We start from the raw sequence: 18,692 nt of genomic DNA on the forward strand, positions 1-18,692 counted from the left end.
CAGCCTGGATAGCTTGACTCCAGTGGTGTGGAGAGCCTGGGACTCACGTCTGAGTATACCCAGCACACTCGGGGTGAAAATTGCAAAAAACACAGTTGAGGGACAGAATGTAGAACAATGTCATACATTCACCCCAGTACAAGGATCTGGGCCTAAATCCATCGTTTTTTTTAACTCCACACCACCCTGGGTTAGACACTGGCTATATGCAATTCAGCTCTGACCCTGTGCCTCATGGGAACAGTCCAGTCCGAACTACCAAGCCATGTCTTTCCCAGACCGGAATCAAGCATCAAAGGACCGGTTTCTGGCTATCAGCCTGGATAGCTTGACTCCAGTGGTGTGGACAGCCTGGGACTCATGTCTGAGTATACCCAGCACACTCGGGGTGAAAATTGCAAAAAACACAGTTGATGGACAGAATGTAGAACAATGTCATACATTCACCCCAGTACAAGGATCAGGGCCTAAATCCATCGTTTTTTTGCACTCCACACCACCCTGGGTTAGACACTGGCTACATGCAAATCAGCTCTGACCCTGTGCCTCATGGGAACAGTCCAGTCCGAACTACCAAGCCATGTCTTTCCCACACCGGAATCAAGCATCCAAGGACCAGTTTCTGGCTATCAGCCTTCATCAGCCTGGATAGCTTGACTCCAGTGGTGTGGAGAGCCTGGGACTCACGTCTGAGTATACCCAGCACACTCGGGGTGAAAATTGCAAAAAACACAGTTGATGGACAGAATGTAGAACAATGTCATACATTCGCCCCAGTACAAGGATCTGGGCCTAAATTCATCGTTTTTTTGCACTCCACACCACCCTGGGTTAGACACTGGCTATATGCAAATCAGCTCTGACCCTGTGCCTCATGGGAACAGTCCAGTCCGAACTACCAAGCCATGTCTTTCCCAGACCGGAATCAAGCATCCAAGGACCGGTTTCTGGCTAGCAGCCTTCATCAGCCTGGATAGCTTGACTCCAGTGGTGTGGAGAGCCTGGGACTCACGTCTGAGTATACCCAGCACACTCGGGGTGAAAATTGCAAAAAACACAGTTGATGGACAGAATGTAGAACAATGTCATAAATTCACCCCAGTACAAGGATCTGGGCCTAAATCCATCGTTTTTTTGAACTCCACACCACCCTGGGTTAGACACTGGCTATATGCAAATCAGCTCTGACCCTTTGCCTCATGGGAACAGTCCAGTCCGAACTACCAAGCCATGTCTTTCCCAGACCGGAATCAAGCATCAAAGGACCGGTTTCTGGCTATCAGCCTGGATAGCTTAACTCCAGTGGTGTGGACAGCCTGGGACTCACGTCTGAGTATACCCAGCACACTCGGGGTGAAAATTGCAAAAAACACAGTTGATGGACAGAATGTAGAACAATGTCATACATTCACCCCAGTACAAGGATCTGGGCCTAAATCCATCGTTTTTTTTAACTCCACACCACCCTGGGTTAGACACTGGCTATATGCAATTCAGCTCTGACCCTGTGCCTCATGGGAACAGTCCAGTCCGAACTACCAAGCCATGTCTTTCCCAGACCGGAATCAAGCATCAAAGGACCGGTTTCTGGCTATCAGCCTGGATAGCTTGACTCCAGTGGTGTGGACAGCCTGGGACTCATGTCTGAGTATACCCAGCACACTCGGGGTGAAAATTGCAAAAAACACAGTTGATGGACAGAATGTAGAACAATGTCATACATTCACCCCGGTACAAGGATCTGGGCCTAAATCCATCGTTTTTTTGCACTCCACACCACCCTGGGTTAGACACTGGCTACATGCAAATCAGCTCTGACCCTGTGCCTCATGGGAACAGTCCAGTCCGAACTACCAAGCCATGTCTTTCCCAGACCGGAATCAAGCATCCAAGGACCAGTTTCTGGCTATCAGCCTTCGTCAGCCTGGATAGCTTGACTCCAGTGGTGTGGAGAGCCTGGGACTCACGTCTGAGTATACCCAGCACACTCGGGGTGAAAATTGCAAAAAACACAGTTGATGGACAGAATGTAGAACAATGTCATACATTCGCCCCAGTACAAGGATCTGGGCCTAAATTCATCGTTTTTTTGCACTCCACACCACCCTGGGTTAGACACTGGCTATATGCAAATCAGCTCTGACCCTGTGCCTCATGGGAACAGTCCAGTCCGAACTACCAAGCCATGTCTTTCCCAGACCGGAATCAAGCATCCAAGGACCGGTTTCTGGCTAGCAGCCTTCATCAGCCTGGATAGCTTGACTCCAGTGGTGTGGAGAGCCTGGGACTCACGTCTGAGTATACCCAGCACACTCGGGGTGAAAATTGCAAAAAACACAGTTGATGAACAGAATGTAGAACAATGTCATAAATTCACCCCAGTACAAGGATCTGGGCCTAAATCCATCGTTTTTTTGAACTCCACACCACCCTGGGTTAGACACTGGCTATATGCAAATCAGCTCTGGCCCTTTGCCTCATGGGAACAGTCCAGTCCGAACTACCAAGCCATGTCTTTCCCAGACCGGAATCAAGCATCAAAGGACCGGTTTCTGGCTATCAGCCTGGATAGCTTAACTCCAGTGGTGTGGACAGCCTGGGACTCACGTCTGAGTATACCCAGCACACTCGGGGTGAAAATTGCAAAAAACACAGTTGATGGACAGAATGTAGAACAATGTCATACATTCACCCCAGTACAAGGATCTGGGCCTAAATCCATCGTTTTTTTGCACTCCACACCACCCTGGGTTAGACACTGGCTACATGCAAATCAGCTCTGACTCTGTGCCTCATGGGAACAGTCCAGTCCGAACTACCAAGCTATGTCTTTCCCAGGCCGGAATCAAGCATCCAAGGACCGGTTTCTGGCTATCAGCCTTCATCAGCCTGGATAGCTTGACTCCAGTGGTGTGGAGAGCCTGGGACTCATGTCTGAGTATACCCAGCACACTCGGGGTGAAAATTGCAAAAAACACAGTTGATGGACAGAATGTAGAACAATGTCATACATTCACCCCAGTACAAGGATCTGGGCCTAAATCCATCGTTTTTTTTAACTCCACACCACCCTGGGTTAGACACTGGCTATATGCAATTCAGCTCTGACCCTGTGCCTCATGGGAACAGTCCAGTCCGAACTACCAAGCCATGTCTTTCCCAGACCGGAATCAAGCATCAAAGGACCGGTTTCTGGCTATCAGCCTGGATAGCTTGACTCCAGTGGTGTGGACAGCCTGGGACTCACGTCTGAGTATACCCAGCACACTCGGGGTGAAAATTGCAAAAAACACAGTTGATGGACAGAATGTAGAACAATGTCATACATTCACCCCAGTACAAGGATCTGGGCCTAAATCCATCGTTTTTTTGCACTCCACACCACCCTGGGTTAGACACTGGCTACATGCAAATCAGCTCTGACCCTGTGCCTCATGGGAACAGTCCAGTCCGAACTACCAAGCCATGTCTTTCCCAGACCTGAATCAAGCATCCAAGGACCGGTTTCTGGCTATCAGCCTTCATCAGCCTGGATAGCTTGACTCCAGTGGTGTGGAGAGCCTGGGACTCACGTCTGAGTATACCCAGCACACTCGGGGTGAAAATTGCAAAAAACACAGTTGATGGACAGAATGTAGAACAATGTCATACATTCGCCCCAGTACAAGGATCTGGGCCTAAATCCATCGTTTTTTTGCACTCCACACCACCCTAGGTTAGACACTGGCTTTATGCAAATCAGCTCTGACCCTGTGCCTCATGGGAACAGTCCAGTCCGAACTACCAAGCCATGTCTTTCCCAGACCGGAATCAAGCATCCAAGGACCGGTTTCTGGCTATCAGCCTTCATCAGCCTGGATAGCTTGACTCCAGTGGTGTGGAGAGCCTGGGACTCACGTCTGAGAATACCCAGCACACTTGGGGTGAAAATTGCAAAAAACACAGTTGATGGACAGAATGTAGCACAATGTCATACATTCACCCCAGTACAAGGATCTGGGCTTAAATCCATCGGTTTTTTTTGCACTCCACACCACCCTGGGTTAGACACTGGCTATATGCAAATCAGCTCTGACCCTGTGCCTCATGGGAACAGTCCAGTCTGAACTACCAAGTCATGTCTTTCCCAGACCGGAATCAAGCATCCAAGGACCGGTTTCTGGCTATCAGCCTTCATCAGCCTGGATAGCTTGACTCCAGTGGTGTGGAGAGCCTGGGACTCACGTCTGAGTGTACCCAGCACACTCTGGGTGAAAATTGCAAAAAACACAGTTGATGGACAGAATGTAGAACAATGTCATACATTCACCCCAGTACAAGGATCTGGGCCTAAATCCATCGTTTTTTTTAACTCCACACCACCCTGGGTTAGACACTGGCTATATGCAAATCAGCTCTGACCCTGTGCCTCATGGGAACAGTCCAGTCCGAACTACCAAGCCATGTCTTTCCCAGACCGGAATCGAGCATCAAAGGACCGGTTTCTGGCTATCAGCCTGGATAGCTTGACTCCAGTGGTGTGGACAGCCTGGGACTCACGTCTGAGTATACCCAGCACACTCGGGGTGAAAATTGCAAAAAACACAGTTGATAGACAGAATGTAGAACAATGTCATACATTCACCCCAGTACAAGGATCTGGGCCTAAATTCATCGTTTTTTTGCACTCCACACCACCCTGGGTTAGACACTGGCTACATGCAAATCAGCTCTGACTCTGTGCCTCATGGGAACAGTCCAGTCCGAACTACCAAGCCATGTCTTTCCCAGACCGGAATCAAGCATCCAAGGACCGGTTTCTGGCTATCAGCCTTCATCAGCCTGGATAGCTTGACTCCAGTGGTGTGGAGAGCCTGGGACTCACGTCTGAGTATACCCAGCACACTCGGGGTGAAAATTGCAAAAAACACAGTTGATGGACAGAATGTAGAACAATGTCATACATTCACCCCAGTACAAGGATCTGGGCCTAAATCCATCGTTTTTTGAACTCCACACCACCCTGGGTTAGACACTGGCTATATGCAAATCAGCTCTGACCCTGTGCCTCATGGGAACAGTCGAGTCCGAACTACCAAGCCATGTCTTTCCCAGACCGGAATCAAGCATCAAAGGACCGGTTTCTGGCTATCAGCCTGGATAGCTTGACTCCAGTTGTGTGGACAGCCTGGGACTCACGTCTGAGTATACCCAGCACACTCGAGGTGAAAATTGCAAAAAACACAGTTGATGGACAGAATGTAGAACAATGTCATACATTCACCCCAGTACAAGGATCGGGGCCTAAATCCATTGTTTTTTTGCACTCCACACCACCCTGGGTTAGACACTGGCTACATGCAAATCAGCTCTGACCCTGTGCCTCATGGGAACAGTCCAGTCCGAACTACCAAGCCATGTCATTCCCAGACCGTAATCAAGCATCCAAGGACCGGTTTCTGGCTATCAGCCTTCATCAGCCTGGATAGCTTGACTCCAGTGGTGTGGAGAGCCTGGGACTCACATCTGAGTATACCCAGCACACTCGGGGTGAAAATTGCAAAAAACACAGTTGATGGACAGAATGTAGAACAATGTCATACATTCACCCCAGTACAAGGATCTGGGCCTAAATCCATCGTTTTTTGAACTCCACACCACCCTGGGTTAGACACTGGCTATATGCAAATCAGCTCTGACCCTGTGCCTCATGGGAACAGTCGAGTCCGAACTACCAAGCCATGTCTTTCCCAGACCGGAATCAAGCATCAAAGGACCGGTTTCTGGCTATCAGCCTGGATAGCTTGACTCCAGTTGTGTGGACAGCCTGGGACTCACGTCTGAGTATACCCAGCACACTCGAGGTGAAAATTGCAAAAAACACAGTTGATGGACAGAATGTAGAACAATGTCATACATTCACCCCAGTACAAGGATCGGGGCCTAAATCCATTGTTTTTTTGCACTCCACACCACCCTGGGTTAGACACTGGCTACATGCAAATCAGCTCTGACCCTGTGCCTCATGGGAACAGTCCAGTCCGAACTACCAAGCCATGTCATTCCCAGACCGTAATCAAGCATCCAAGGACCGGTTTCTGGCTATCAGCCTTCATCAGCCTGGATAGCTTGACTCCAGTGGTGTGGAGAGCCTGGGACTCACATCTGAGTATACCCAGCACACTCGGGGTGAAAATTGCAAAAAACACAGTTGATGGACAGAATGTAGAACAATGTCATACATTCACCCCAGTACAAGGATCTGGGCCTAAATCAATCGTTTTTTTGAACTCCACACCACCCTGGGTTAGACACTGGCTATATGCAAATCAGCTCTGACCCAGTGCCTCATGGGAACAGTCCAGTCCAAACTACCAAGCCTTGTCTTTCCCAGACCGGAATCAAGCATCAAAGGACCGGTTTCTGGCTATCAGCCTGGATAGCTTGACTCCAGTGGTGTGGAGAGCCTGGGACTCATGTCTGAGTATACCCAGCACACTCGGGGTGAAAATTGCAAAAAACACAGTTGATGGACAGAATGTAGAACAATGTCATACATTCACCCCAGTACAAGGATCTGGGCCTAAATCCATCGTTTTTTTTAACTCCACACCACCCTGGGTTAGACACTGGCTATATGCAATTCAGCTCTGACCCTGTGCCTCATGGGAACAGTCCAGTCCGAACTACCAAGCCATGTCTTTCCCAGACCGGAATCAAGCATCAAAGGACCGGTTTCTGGCTATCAGCCTGGATAGCTTGACTCCAGTGGTGTGGACAGCCTGGGACTCACGTCTGAGTATACCCAGCACACTCGGGGTGAAAATTGCAAAAAACACAGTTGATGGACAGAATGTAGAACAATGTCATACATTCACCCCAGTACAAGGATCTGGGCCTAAATCCATCGTTTTTTTGCACTCCACACCACCCTGGGTTAGACACTGGCTACATGCAAATCAGCTCTGACCCTGTGCCTCATGGGAACAGTCCAGTCCGAACTACCAAGCCATGTCTTTCCCAGACCTGAATCAAGCATCCAAGGTCCGGTTTCTGGCTATCAGCCTTCATCAGCCTGGATAGCTTGACTCCAGTGGTGTGGAGAGCCTGGGACTCACGTCTGAGTATACCCAGCACACTCGGGGTGAAAATTGCAAAAAACACAGTTGATGGACAGAATGTAGAACAATGTCATACATTCGCCCCAGTACAAGGATCTGGGCCTAAATCCATCGTTTTTTTGCACTCCACACCACCCTGGGTTAGACACTGGCTTTATGCAAATCAGCTCTGACCCTGTGCCTCATGGGAACAGTCCAGTCCGAACTACCAAGCCATGTCTTTCCCAGACCGGAATCAAGCATCCAAGGACCGGTTTCTGGCTATCAGCCTTCATCAGCCTGGATAGCTTGACTCCAGTGGTGTGGAGAGCCTGGGACTCACGTCTGAGTATACCCAGCACACTTGGAGTGAAAATTGCAAAAAACACAGTTGATGGACAGAATGTAGCACAATGTCATACATTCACCCCAGTACAAGGATCTGGGCCTAAATCCATCGGTTTTATTTGCACTCCACACCACCCTGGGTTAGACACTGGCTATATGCAAATCAGCTCTGACCCTGTGCCTCATGGGAACAGTCCAGTCTGAACTACCAAGTCATGTCTTTCCCAGACCGGAATCAAGCATCCAAGGACCGGTTTCTGGCTATCAGCCTTCATCAGCCTGGATAGCTTGACTCCAGTGGTGTGGAGAGCCTGGGACTCACGTCTGAGTGTACCCAGCACACTCTGGGTGAAAATTGCAAAAAACACAGTTGATGGACAGAATGTAGAACAATGTCATACATTCACCCCAGTACAAGGATCTGGGCCTAAATCCATCGTTTTTTTTAACTCCACACCACCCTGGGTTAGACACTGGCTATATGCAAATCAGCTCTGACCCTGTGCCTCATGGGAACAGTCCAGTCCGAACTACCAAGCCATGTCTTTCCCAGACCGGAATCAAGCATCAAAGGACCGGTTTCTGGCTATCAGCCTGGATAGCTTGACTCCAGTGGTGTGGACAGCCTGGGACTCACGTCTGAGTATACCCAGCACACTCGGGGTGAAAATTGCAAAAAACACAGTTGATAGACAGAATGTAGAACAATGTCATACATTCACCCCAGTACAAGGATCTGGGCCTAAATTCATCGTTTTTTTGCACTCCACACCACCCTGGGTTAGACACTGGCTACATGCAAATCAGCTCTGACTCTGTGCCTCATGGGAACAGTCCAGTCCGAACTACCAAGCCATGTCTTTCCCAGACCGGAATCAAGCATCCAAGGACCGGTTTCTGGCTATCAGCCTTCATCAGCCTGGATAGCTTGACTCCAGTGGTGTGGAGAGCCTGGGACTCACGTCTGAGTATACCCAGCACACTCGGGGTGAAAATTGCAAAAAACACAGTTGATGGACAGAATGTAGAACAATGTCATACATTCACCCCAGTACAAGGATCTGGGCCTAAATCCATCGTTTTTTGAACTCCACACCACCCTGGGTTAGACACTGGCTATATGCAAATCAGCTCTGACCCTGTGCCTCATGGGAACAGTCGAGTCCGAACTACCAAGCCATGTCTTTCCCAGACCGGAATCAAGCATCAAAGGACGGGTTTCTGGCTATCAGCCTGGATAGCTTGACTCCAGTTGTGTGGACAGCCTGGGACTCACGTCTGAGTATACCCAGCACACTCGAGGTGAAAATTGCAAAAAACACAGTTGATGGACAGAATGTAGAACAATGTCATACATTCACCCCAGTACAAGGATCGGGGCCTAAATCCATTGTTTTTTTGCACTCCACACCACCCTGGGTTAGACACTGGCTACATGCAAATCAGCTCTGACCCTGTGCCTCATGGGAACAGTCCAGTCCGAACTACCAAGCCATGTCATTCCCAGACCGTAATCAAGCATCCAAGGACCGGTTTCTGGCTATCAGCCTTCATCAGCCTGGATAGCTTGACTCCAGTGGTGTGGAGAGCCTGGGACTCACATCTGAGTATACCCAGCACACTCGGGGTGAAAATTGCAAAAAACACAGTTGATGGACAGAATGTAGAACAATGTCATACATTCACCCCAGTACAAGGATCTGGGCCTAAATCAATCGTTTTTTTGAACTCCACACCACCCTGGGTTAGACACTGGCTATATGCAAATCAGCTCTGACCCAGTGCCTCATGGGAACAGTCCAGTCCAAACTACCAAGCTTTGTCTTTCCCAGACCGGAATCAAGCATCAAAGGACCGGTTTCTGGCTATCAGCCTGGATAGCTTGACTCCAGTGGTGTGGTCAGCCTGGGACTCACGTCTGAGTATACCCAGCACACTCGGGGTGAAAACTGCAAAAAACACAGTTGATGGACAGAATGTAGAACAATGTCATACATTCACCCCAGTACAAGGATCTGGGCCTAAATCCATCATTTTTTTGCACTCCATACCACCCTGGGTTAGACACTGGCTACATGCAAATCAGCTCTGACCCTGTGCCTCATGGGAACAGTCCAGTCCGAACTACCAAGCCATGTCTTTCCCAGACCGGAATCAAGCATCCAAGGACCGGTTTCTGGCTATCAGCCTTCATCAGCCTGGATAGCTTGACTCCAGTGGTGTGGAAAGCCTGGGACTCACGGCTGAGTATACCCAGCACACTCTGGGTGAAAATTGCAAAAAACACAGTTGATGGACAGAATGTATAACAATGTCATAAATTCACCCCAGTACAAGGATCTGGGCCTAAATCCATCGTTTTTTTGTACTCCACACCACCCTGGGTTAGACACTGGCTATATGCAAATCCGCTCTGACCCTGTGCCTCATGGGAACAGTCCAGTCCGAACTACCAAGCCATGTCTTTCCCAGACCAGAATCAAGCATCCAAGGACCGGTTTCTGGCTATCAGCCTTCATCAGCCTGGATAGCTTGACTCCAGTGGTGTGGAGAGCCTGGGACTCACGTCTGAGTATACCCAGCACACTCGGGGTGAAAAGCGCAAAAAACACAGTTGATGGACAGAATGTAGAACAATGTCATACTTTCACCCCAGTACAAGGATCTTGGCCTAAATCCATCGTTTTTTTGCACTCCACACCACCCTGGGTTTGACACTGGCTATATGCAAATCAGCTCTGACCCTGTGCCTCATGGGAACAGTCCAGTCGAACTACCAAGCCATGTCTTTCCCAGACCGCAATCAAGCATCCAAGGACCGGTTTCTGGCTATCAGCCTTCATCAGCCTGGATAGCGTGACTCCAGTAGTGTGGAGAGCCTGGGACTCACGTCTGAGTATACCCAGCACACTCGGGGTGAAATTTGCAAAAAACACAGTTGATGGACAGAATGTAGAACAATGTCATACATTCACCCCAGTACAAGGATCTGGGCCTAAATCCATCGTTTTTTTGCACTCCACACCACCCTGGGTTAGACACTGGCTATATGCAAATAAGCTCTGACGCTGTGCCTCATGGGAAAAGGCCAGTCCGAACTACCAAGCCATGTCTTTCCCAGACCGGAATCAAGCATCCAAGGACCGGTTTCTGGCTATCAGCCTTCATCAGCCTGGATAGCTTGACTCCAGTGGTGTGGAGAGCCTGGGACTCACGTCTGGTATACCCAGCACACTCGGGGTGAAAATTGCAAAAAACACAGTTGATGGACAGAATGTAGAACAATGTCATACATTCACCCCAGTACAAGGATCTGGGCCTAAATCCATTGTTTGTTTGCACTCCACACCACCCTGGGTTAGACACTGGCTATATGCAAATCAGCTCTGACCCTGTGCCTCATGGGAACAGTCCAGTCCGAACTACCAAGCCATGTCTTTCCCAGACCCGAATCAAGCATCCAAGGACCGGTTTCTGGCTATCAGCCTTCATCAGCCTGGATAGCTTGACTCCAGTGGTGTGGAGAGCCTGGGACTCACGTCTGAGTATACCCAGCACACTCGGGGTGAAAATTGCAAAAAACACAGTTGATGGACAGAATGTAGAACAATGTCATACATTCACCCCAGTACAAGGATCTGGGCCTAAATCCATCGTTTTTTTAACTCCACACCACCCTGGGTTAGACACTGGCTATATGCAATTCAGCTCTGACCCTGTGCCTCATGGGAACAGTCCAGTCCGAACTACCAAGCCATGTCTTTCCCAGACCGGAATCAAGCATCAAAGGACCGGTTTCTGGCTATCAGCCTGGATAGCTTGACTCCAGTTGTGTGGACAGCCTGGGACTCACGTCTGAGTATACCCAGCACACTCGGGGTGAAAATTGCAAAAAACACAGTTGATGGACAGAATGTAGAACAATGTCATACATTCACCCCAGTACAAGGATCTGGGCCTAAATCCATCGTTTTTTTGCACTCCACACCACCCTGGGTTAGACACTGGCTACATGCAAATCAGCTCTGACCCTGTGCCTCATGGGAACAGTCCAGTCCGAACTACCAAGCCATGTCTTTCCCAGACCGGAATCAAGCATCCAAGGACCGGTTTCTGGCTATCAGCCTTCATCAGCCTGGATAGCTTGACTCCAGTGGTGTGGAGAGCCTGGGACTCACGTCTGAGTATACCCAGCACACTCGGGGTGAAAATTGCAAAAAACACAGTTGATGGACAGAATGTAGAACAATGTCATACATTCGCCCCAGTACAAGGATCTGGGCCTAAATCCATCGTTTTTTTGCACTCCACACCACCCTGGGTTAGACACTGGCTATATGCAAATCAGCTCTGACCCTGTGCCTCATGGGAACAGTCCAGTCCGAACTACCAAGCCATGTCTTTCCCAGACCGGAATCAAGCATCCAAGGACCGGTTTCTGGCTATCAGCCTTCATCAGCCTGGATAGCTTGACTCCAGTGGTGTGGAGAGCCTGGGACTCACGTCTGAGTATACCCAACATACTCGGGGTGAAATTTGCAAAAAACACAGTTGATGGACAGAATGTAGAACAATCTCATACATTCACCCCAGTACAGGGATCTAAGCCTAAATCCATCGTTTGTTTGCACTCCACACCACCCTGGGTTAGACACTGGCTTTATGCAAATCAGCTCTGACCCTGTGCCTCATGGGAACAGTCCAGTCCGAACTACCAAGCCATGTCTTTCCCAGACCGGAATCAAGCATCCAAGGACCGGTTTCTGGCTATCAGCCTTCATCAGCCTGGATAGCTTGACTCCAGTGGTGTGGAGAGCCTGGGACTCACGTCTGAGTATACCCAGCACACTTGGGGTGAAAATTGCAAAAAACACAGTTGATGGACAGAATGTAGCACAATGTCATACATTCACCCCAGTACAAGGATCTGGGCCTAAATCCATCGGTTTTTTTTGCACTCCACACCACCCTGGGTTAGACACTGGCTATATGCAAATCAGCTCTGACCCTGTGCCTCATGGGAACAGTCCAGTCTGAACTACCAAGTCATGTCTTTCCCAGACCGGAATCAAGCATCCAAGGACCGGTTTCTGGCTATCAGCCTTCATCAGCCTGGCTAGCTTGACTCCAGTGGTGTGGAGAGCCTGGGACTCACGTCTGAGTGTACCCAGCACACTCTGGGTGAAAATTGCAAAAAACACAGTTGATGGACAGAATGTAGAACAATGTCATACATTCACCCCAGTAAAAGGATCTGGGCCTAAATCCATCGTTTTTTTTTAACTCCACACCACCCTGGGTTAGACACTGGCTATATGCAAATCAGCTCTGACCCTGTGCCTCATGGGAACAGTCCAGTCCGAACTACCAAGCCATGTCTTTCCCAGACCGGAATCAAGCATCAAAGGACCGGTTTCTGGCTATCAGCCTGGATAGCTTGACTCCAGTGGTGTGGACAGCCTGGGACTCACGTCTGAGTATACCCAGCACACTCGGGGTGAAAATTGCAAAAAACACAGTTGATGGACAGAATGTAGAACAATGTCATACATTCGCCCCAGTACAAGGATCTGGGCCTAAATTCATCGTTTTTTTGCACTCCACACCACCCTGGGTTAGACACTGGCTATATGCAAATCAGCTCTGACCCTGTGCCTCATGGGAACAGTCCAGTCCGAACTACCAAGCCATGTCTTTCCCAGACCGGAATCAAGCATCCAAGGACCGGTTTCTGGCTAGCAGCCTTCATCAGCCTGGATAGCTTGACTCCAGTGGTGTGGAGAGCCTGGGACTCATGTCTGAGTATACCCAGCACACTCGGGGTGAAAATTGCAAAAAACACAGTTGATGAACAGAATGTAGAACAATGTTATAAATTCACCCCAGTACAAGGATCTGGGCCTAAATCCATCGTTTTTTTGAACTCCACACCACCCTGGGTTAGACACTGGCTATATGCAAATCAGCTCTGGCCCTTTGCCTCATGGGAACAGTCCAGTCCGAACTACCAAGCCATGTCTTTCCCAGACCGGAATCAAGCATCAAAGGACCGGTTTCTGGCTATCAGCCTGGATAGCTTAACTCCAGTGGTGTGGACAGCCTGGGACTCACGTCTGAGTATACCCAGCACACTCGGGGTGAAAATTGCAAAAAACACAGTTGATGGACAGAATGTAGAACAATGTCATACATTCACCCCAGTACAAGGATCTGGGCCTAAATCCATCGTTTTTTTGCACTCCACACCACCCTGGGTTAGACACTGGCTACATGCAAATCAGCTCTGACTCTGTGCCTCATGGGAACAGTCCAGTCCGAACTACCAAGCTATGTCTTTCCCAGGCCGGAATCAAGCATCCAAGGACCGGTTTCTGGCTATCAGCCTTCATCAGCCTGGATAGCTTGACTCCAGTGGTGTGGAGAGCCTGGGACTCATGTCTGAGTATACCCAGCACACTCGGGGTGAAAATTGCAAAAAACACAGTTGATGGACAGAATGTAGAACAATGTCATACATTCACCCCAGTACAAGGATCTGGGCCTAAATCCATCGTTTTTTTTAACTCCACACCACCCTGGGTTAGACACTGGCTATATGCAATTCAGCTCTGACCCTGTGCCTCATGGGAACAGTCCAGTCCGAACTACCAAGCCATGTCTTTCCCAGACCGGAATCAAGCATCAAAGGACCGGTTTCTGGCTATCAGCCTGGATAGCTTGACTCCAGTGGTGTGGACAGCCTGGGACTCACGTCTGAGTATACCCAGCACACTCGGGGTGAAAATTGCAAAAAACACAGTTGATGGACAGAATGTAGAACAATGTCATACATTCACCCCAGTACAAGGATCTGGGCCTAAATCCATCGTTTTTTTGCACTCCACACCACCCTAGGTTAGACACTGGCTTTATGCAAATCAGCTCTGACCCTGTGCCTCATGGGAACAGTCCAGTCCGAACTACCAAGCCATGTCTTTCCCAGACCGGAATCAAGCATCCAAGGACCGGTTTCTGGCTATCAGCCTTCATCAGCCTGGATAGCTTGACTCCAGTGGTGTGGAGAGCCTGGGACTCACGTCTGAGTATACCCAGCACACTCGGGGTGAAAATTGCAAAAAACACAGTTGATGGACAGAATGTAGAACAATGTCATACATTCGCCCCAGTACAAGGATCTGGGCCTAAATCCATCGTTTTTTTGCACTCCACACCACCCTAGGTTAGACACTGGCTTTATGCAAATCAGCTCTGACCCTGTGCCTCATGGGAACAGTCCAGTCCGAACTACCAAGCCATGTCTTTCCCAGACCGGAATCAAGCATCCAAGGACCGGTTTCTGGCTATCAGCCTTCATCAGCCTGGATAGCTTGACTCCAGTGGTGTGGAGAGCCTGGGACTCACGTCTGAGTATACCCAGCACACTTGGGGTGAAAATTGCAAAAAACACAGTTGATGGACAGAATGTAGCACAATGTCATACATTCACCCCAGTACAAGGATCTGGGCTTAAATCCATCGTTTTTTTTTGCACTCCACACCACCCTGGGTTAGACACTGGCTATATGCAAATCAGCTCTGACCCTGTGCCTCATGGGAACAGTCCAGTCTGAACTACCAAGTCATGTCTTTCCCAGACCGGAATCAAGCATCCAAGGACCGGTTTCTGGCTATCAGCCTTCATCAGCCTGGATAGCTTGACTCCAGTGGTGTGGAGAGCCTGGGACTCACGTCTGAGTGTACCCAGCACACTCTGGGTGAAAATTGCAAAAAACACAGTTGATGGACAGAATGTAGAACAATGTCATACATTCACCCCAGTACAAGGATCTGGGCCTAAATCCATCGTTTTTTTTAACTCCACACCACCCTGGGTTAGACACTGGCTATATGCAAATCAGCTCTGACCCTGTGCCTCATGGGAACAGTCCAGTCCGAACTACCAAGCCATGTCTTTCCCAGACCGGAATCGAGCATCAAAGGACCGGTTTCTGGCTATCAGCCTGGATAGCTTGACTCCAGTGGTGTGGACAGCCTGGGACTCACGTCTGAGTATACCCAGCACACTCGGGGTGAAAATTGCAAAAAACACAGTTGATAGACAGAATGTAGAACAATGTCATACATTCACCCCAGTACAAGGATCTGGGCCTAAATTCATCGTTTTTTTGCACTCCACACCACCCTGGGTTAGACACTGGCTACATGCAAATCAGCTCTGACTCTGTGCCTCATGGGAACAGTCCAGTCCGAACTACCAAGCCATGTCTTTCCCAGACCGGAATCAAGCATCCAAGGACCGGTTTCTGGCTATCAGCCTTCATCAGCCTGGATAGCTTGACTCCAGTGGTGTGGAGAGCCTGGGACTCACGTCTGAGTATACCCAGCACACTCGGGGTGAAAATTGCAAAAAACACAGTTGATGGACAGAATGTAGAACAATGTCATACATTCACCCCAGTACAAGGATCTGGGCCTAAATCCATCGTTTTTTGAACTCCACACCACCCTGGGTTAGACACTGGCTATATGCAAATCAGCTCTGACCCTGTGCCTCATGGGAACAGTCGAGTCCGAACTACCAAGCCATGTCTTTCCCAGACCGGAATCAAGCATCAAAGGACCGGTTTCTGGCTATCAGCCTGGATAGCTTGACTCCAGTTGTGTGGACAGCCTGGGACTCACGTCTGAGTATACCCAGCACACTCGAGGTGAAAATTGCAAAAAACACAGTTGATGGACAGAATGTAGAACAATGTCATACATTCACCCCAGTACAAGGATCGGGGCCTAAATCCATTGTTTTTTTGCACTCCACACCACCCTGGGTTAGACACTGGCTACATGCAAATCAGCTCTGACCCTGTGCCTCATGGGAACAGTCCAGTCCGAACTACCAAGCCATGTCATTCCCAGACCGTAATCAAGCATCCAAGGACCGGTTTCTGGCTATCAGCCTTCATCAGCCTGGATAGCTTGACTCCAGTGGTGTGGAGAGCCTGGGACTCACATCTGAGTATACCCAGCACACTCGGGGTGAAAATTGCAAAAAACACAGTTGATGGACAGAATGTAGAACAATGTCATACATTCACCCCAGTACAAGGATCTGGGCCTAAATCCATCGTTTTTTGAACTCCACACCACCCTGGGTTAGACACTGGCTATATGCAAATCAGCTCTGACCCTGTGCCTCATGGGAACAGTCGAGTCCGAACTACCAAGCCATGTCTTTCCCAGACCGGAATCAAGCATCAAAGGACCGGTTTCTGGCTATCAGCCTGGATAGCTTGACTCCAGTTGTGTGGACAGCCTGGGACTCACGTCTGAGTATACCCAGCACACTCGAGGTGAAAATTGCAAAAAACACAGTTGATGGACAGAATGTAGAACAATGTCATACATTCACCCCAGTACAAGGATCGGGGCCTAAATCCATTGTTTTTTTGCACTCCACACCACCCTGGGTTAGACACTGGCTACATGCAAATCAGCTCTGACCCTGTGCCTCATGGGAACAGTCCAGTCCGAACTACCAAGCCATGTCATTCCCAGACCGTAATCAAGCATCCAAGGACCGGTTTCTGGCTATCAGCCTTCATCAGCCTGGATAGCTTGACTCCAGTGGTGTGGAGAGCCTGGGACTCACATCTGAGTATACCCAGCACACTCGGGGTGAAAATTGCAAAAAACACAGTTGATGGACAGAATGTAGAACAATGTCATACATTCACCCCAGTACAAGGATCTGGGCCTAAATCAATCGTTTTTTTGAACTCCACACCACCCTGGGTTAGACACTGGCTATATGCAAATCAGCTCTGACCCAGTGCCTCATGGGAACAGTCCAGTCCAAACTACCAAGCCTTGTCTTTCCCAGACCGGAATCAAGCATCAAAGGACCGGTTTCTGGCTATCAGCCTGGATAGCTTGACTCCAGTGGTGTGGAGAGCCTGGGACTCATGTCTGAGTATACCCAGCACACTCGGGGTGAAAATTGCAAAAAACACAGTTGATGGACAGAATGTAGAACAATGTCATACATTCACCCCAGTACAAGGATCTGGGCCTAAATCCATCGTTTTTTTTAACTCCACACCACCCTGGGTTAGACACTGGCTATATGCAATTCAGCTCTGACCCTGTGCCTCATGGGAACAGTCCAGTCCGAACTACCAAGCCATGTCTTTCCCAGACCGGAATCAAGCATCAAAGGACCGGTTTCTGGCTATCAGCCTGGATAGCTTGACTCCAGTGGTGTGGACAGCCTGGGACTCACGTCTGAGTATACCCAGCACACTCGGGGTGAAAATTGCAAAAAACACAGTTGATGGACAGAATGTAGAACAATGTCATACATTCACCCCAGTACAAGGATCTGGGCCTAAATCCATCGTTTTTTTGCACTCCACACCACCCTGGGTTAGACACTGGCTACATGCAAATCAGCTCTGACCCTGTGCCTCATGGGAACAGTCCAGTCCTAACTACCAAGCCATGTCTTTCCCAGACCTGAATCAAGCATCCAAGGTCCGGTTTCTGGCTATCAGCCTTCATCAGCCTGGATAGCTTGACTCCAGTGGTGTGGAGAGCCTGGGACTCACGTCTGAGTATACCCAGCACACTCGGGGTGAAAATTGCAAAAAACACAGTTGATGGACAGAATGTAGAACAATGTCATACATTCGCCCCAGTACAAGGATCTGGGCCTAAATCCATCGTTTTTTTGCACTCCACACCACCCTGGGTTAGACACTGGCTTTATGCAAATCAGCTCTGACCCTGTGCCTCATGGGAACAGTCCAGTCCGAACTACCAAGCCATGTCTTTCCCAGACCGGAATCAAGCATCCAAGGACCGGTTTCTGGCTATCAGCCTTCATCAGCCTGGATAGCTTGACTCCAGTGGTGTGGAGAGCCTGGGACTCACGTCTGAGTATACCCAGCACACTTGGAGTGAAAATTGCAAAAAACACAGTTGATGGACAGAATGTAGCACAATGTCATACATTCACCCCAGTACAAGGATCTGGGCCTAAATCCATCGGTTTTATTTGCACTCCACACCACCCTGGGTTAGACACTGGCTATATGCAAATCAGCTCTGACCCTGTGCCTCATGGGAACAGTCCAGTCTGAACTACCAAGTCATGTCTTTCCCAGACCGGAATCAAGCATCCAAGGACCGGTTTCTGGCTATCAGCCTTCATCAGCCTGGATAGCTTGACTCCAGTGGTGTGGAGAGCCTGGGACTCACGTCTGAGTGTAC

The sequence above is a fragment of the Lissotriton vulgaris genome, chromosome 1_1, assembly GCF_964263255.1.
Source record: "Lissotriton vulgaris chromosome 1_1, aLisVul1.2, whole genome shotgun sequence".
NCBI classification, from domain to species: domain Eukaryota; kingdom Metazoa; phylum Chordata; class Amphibia; order Caudata; family Salamandridae; genus Lissotriton; species Lissotriton vulgaris.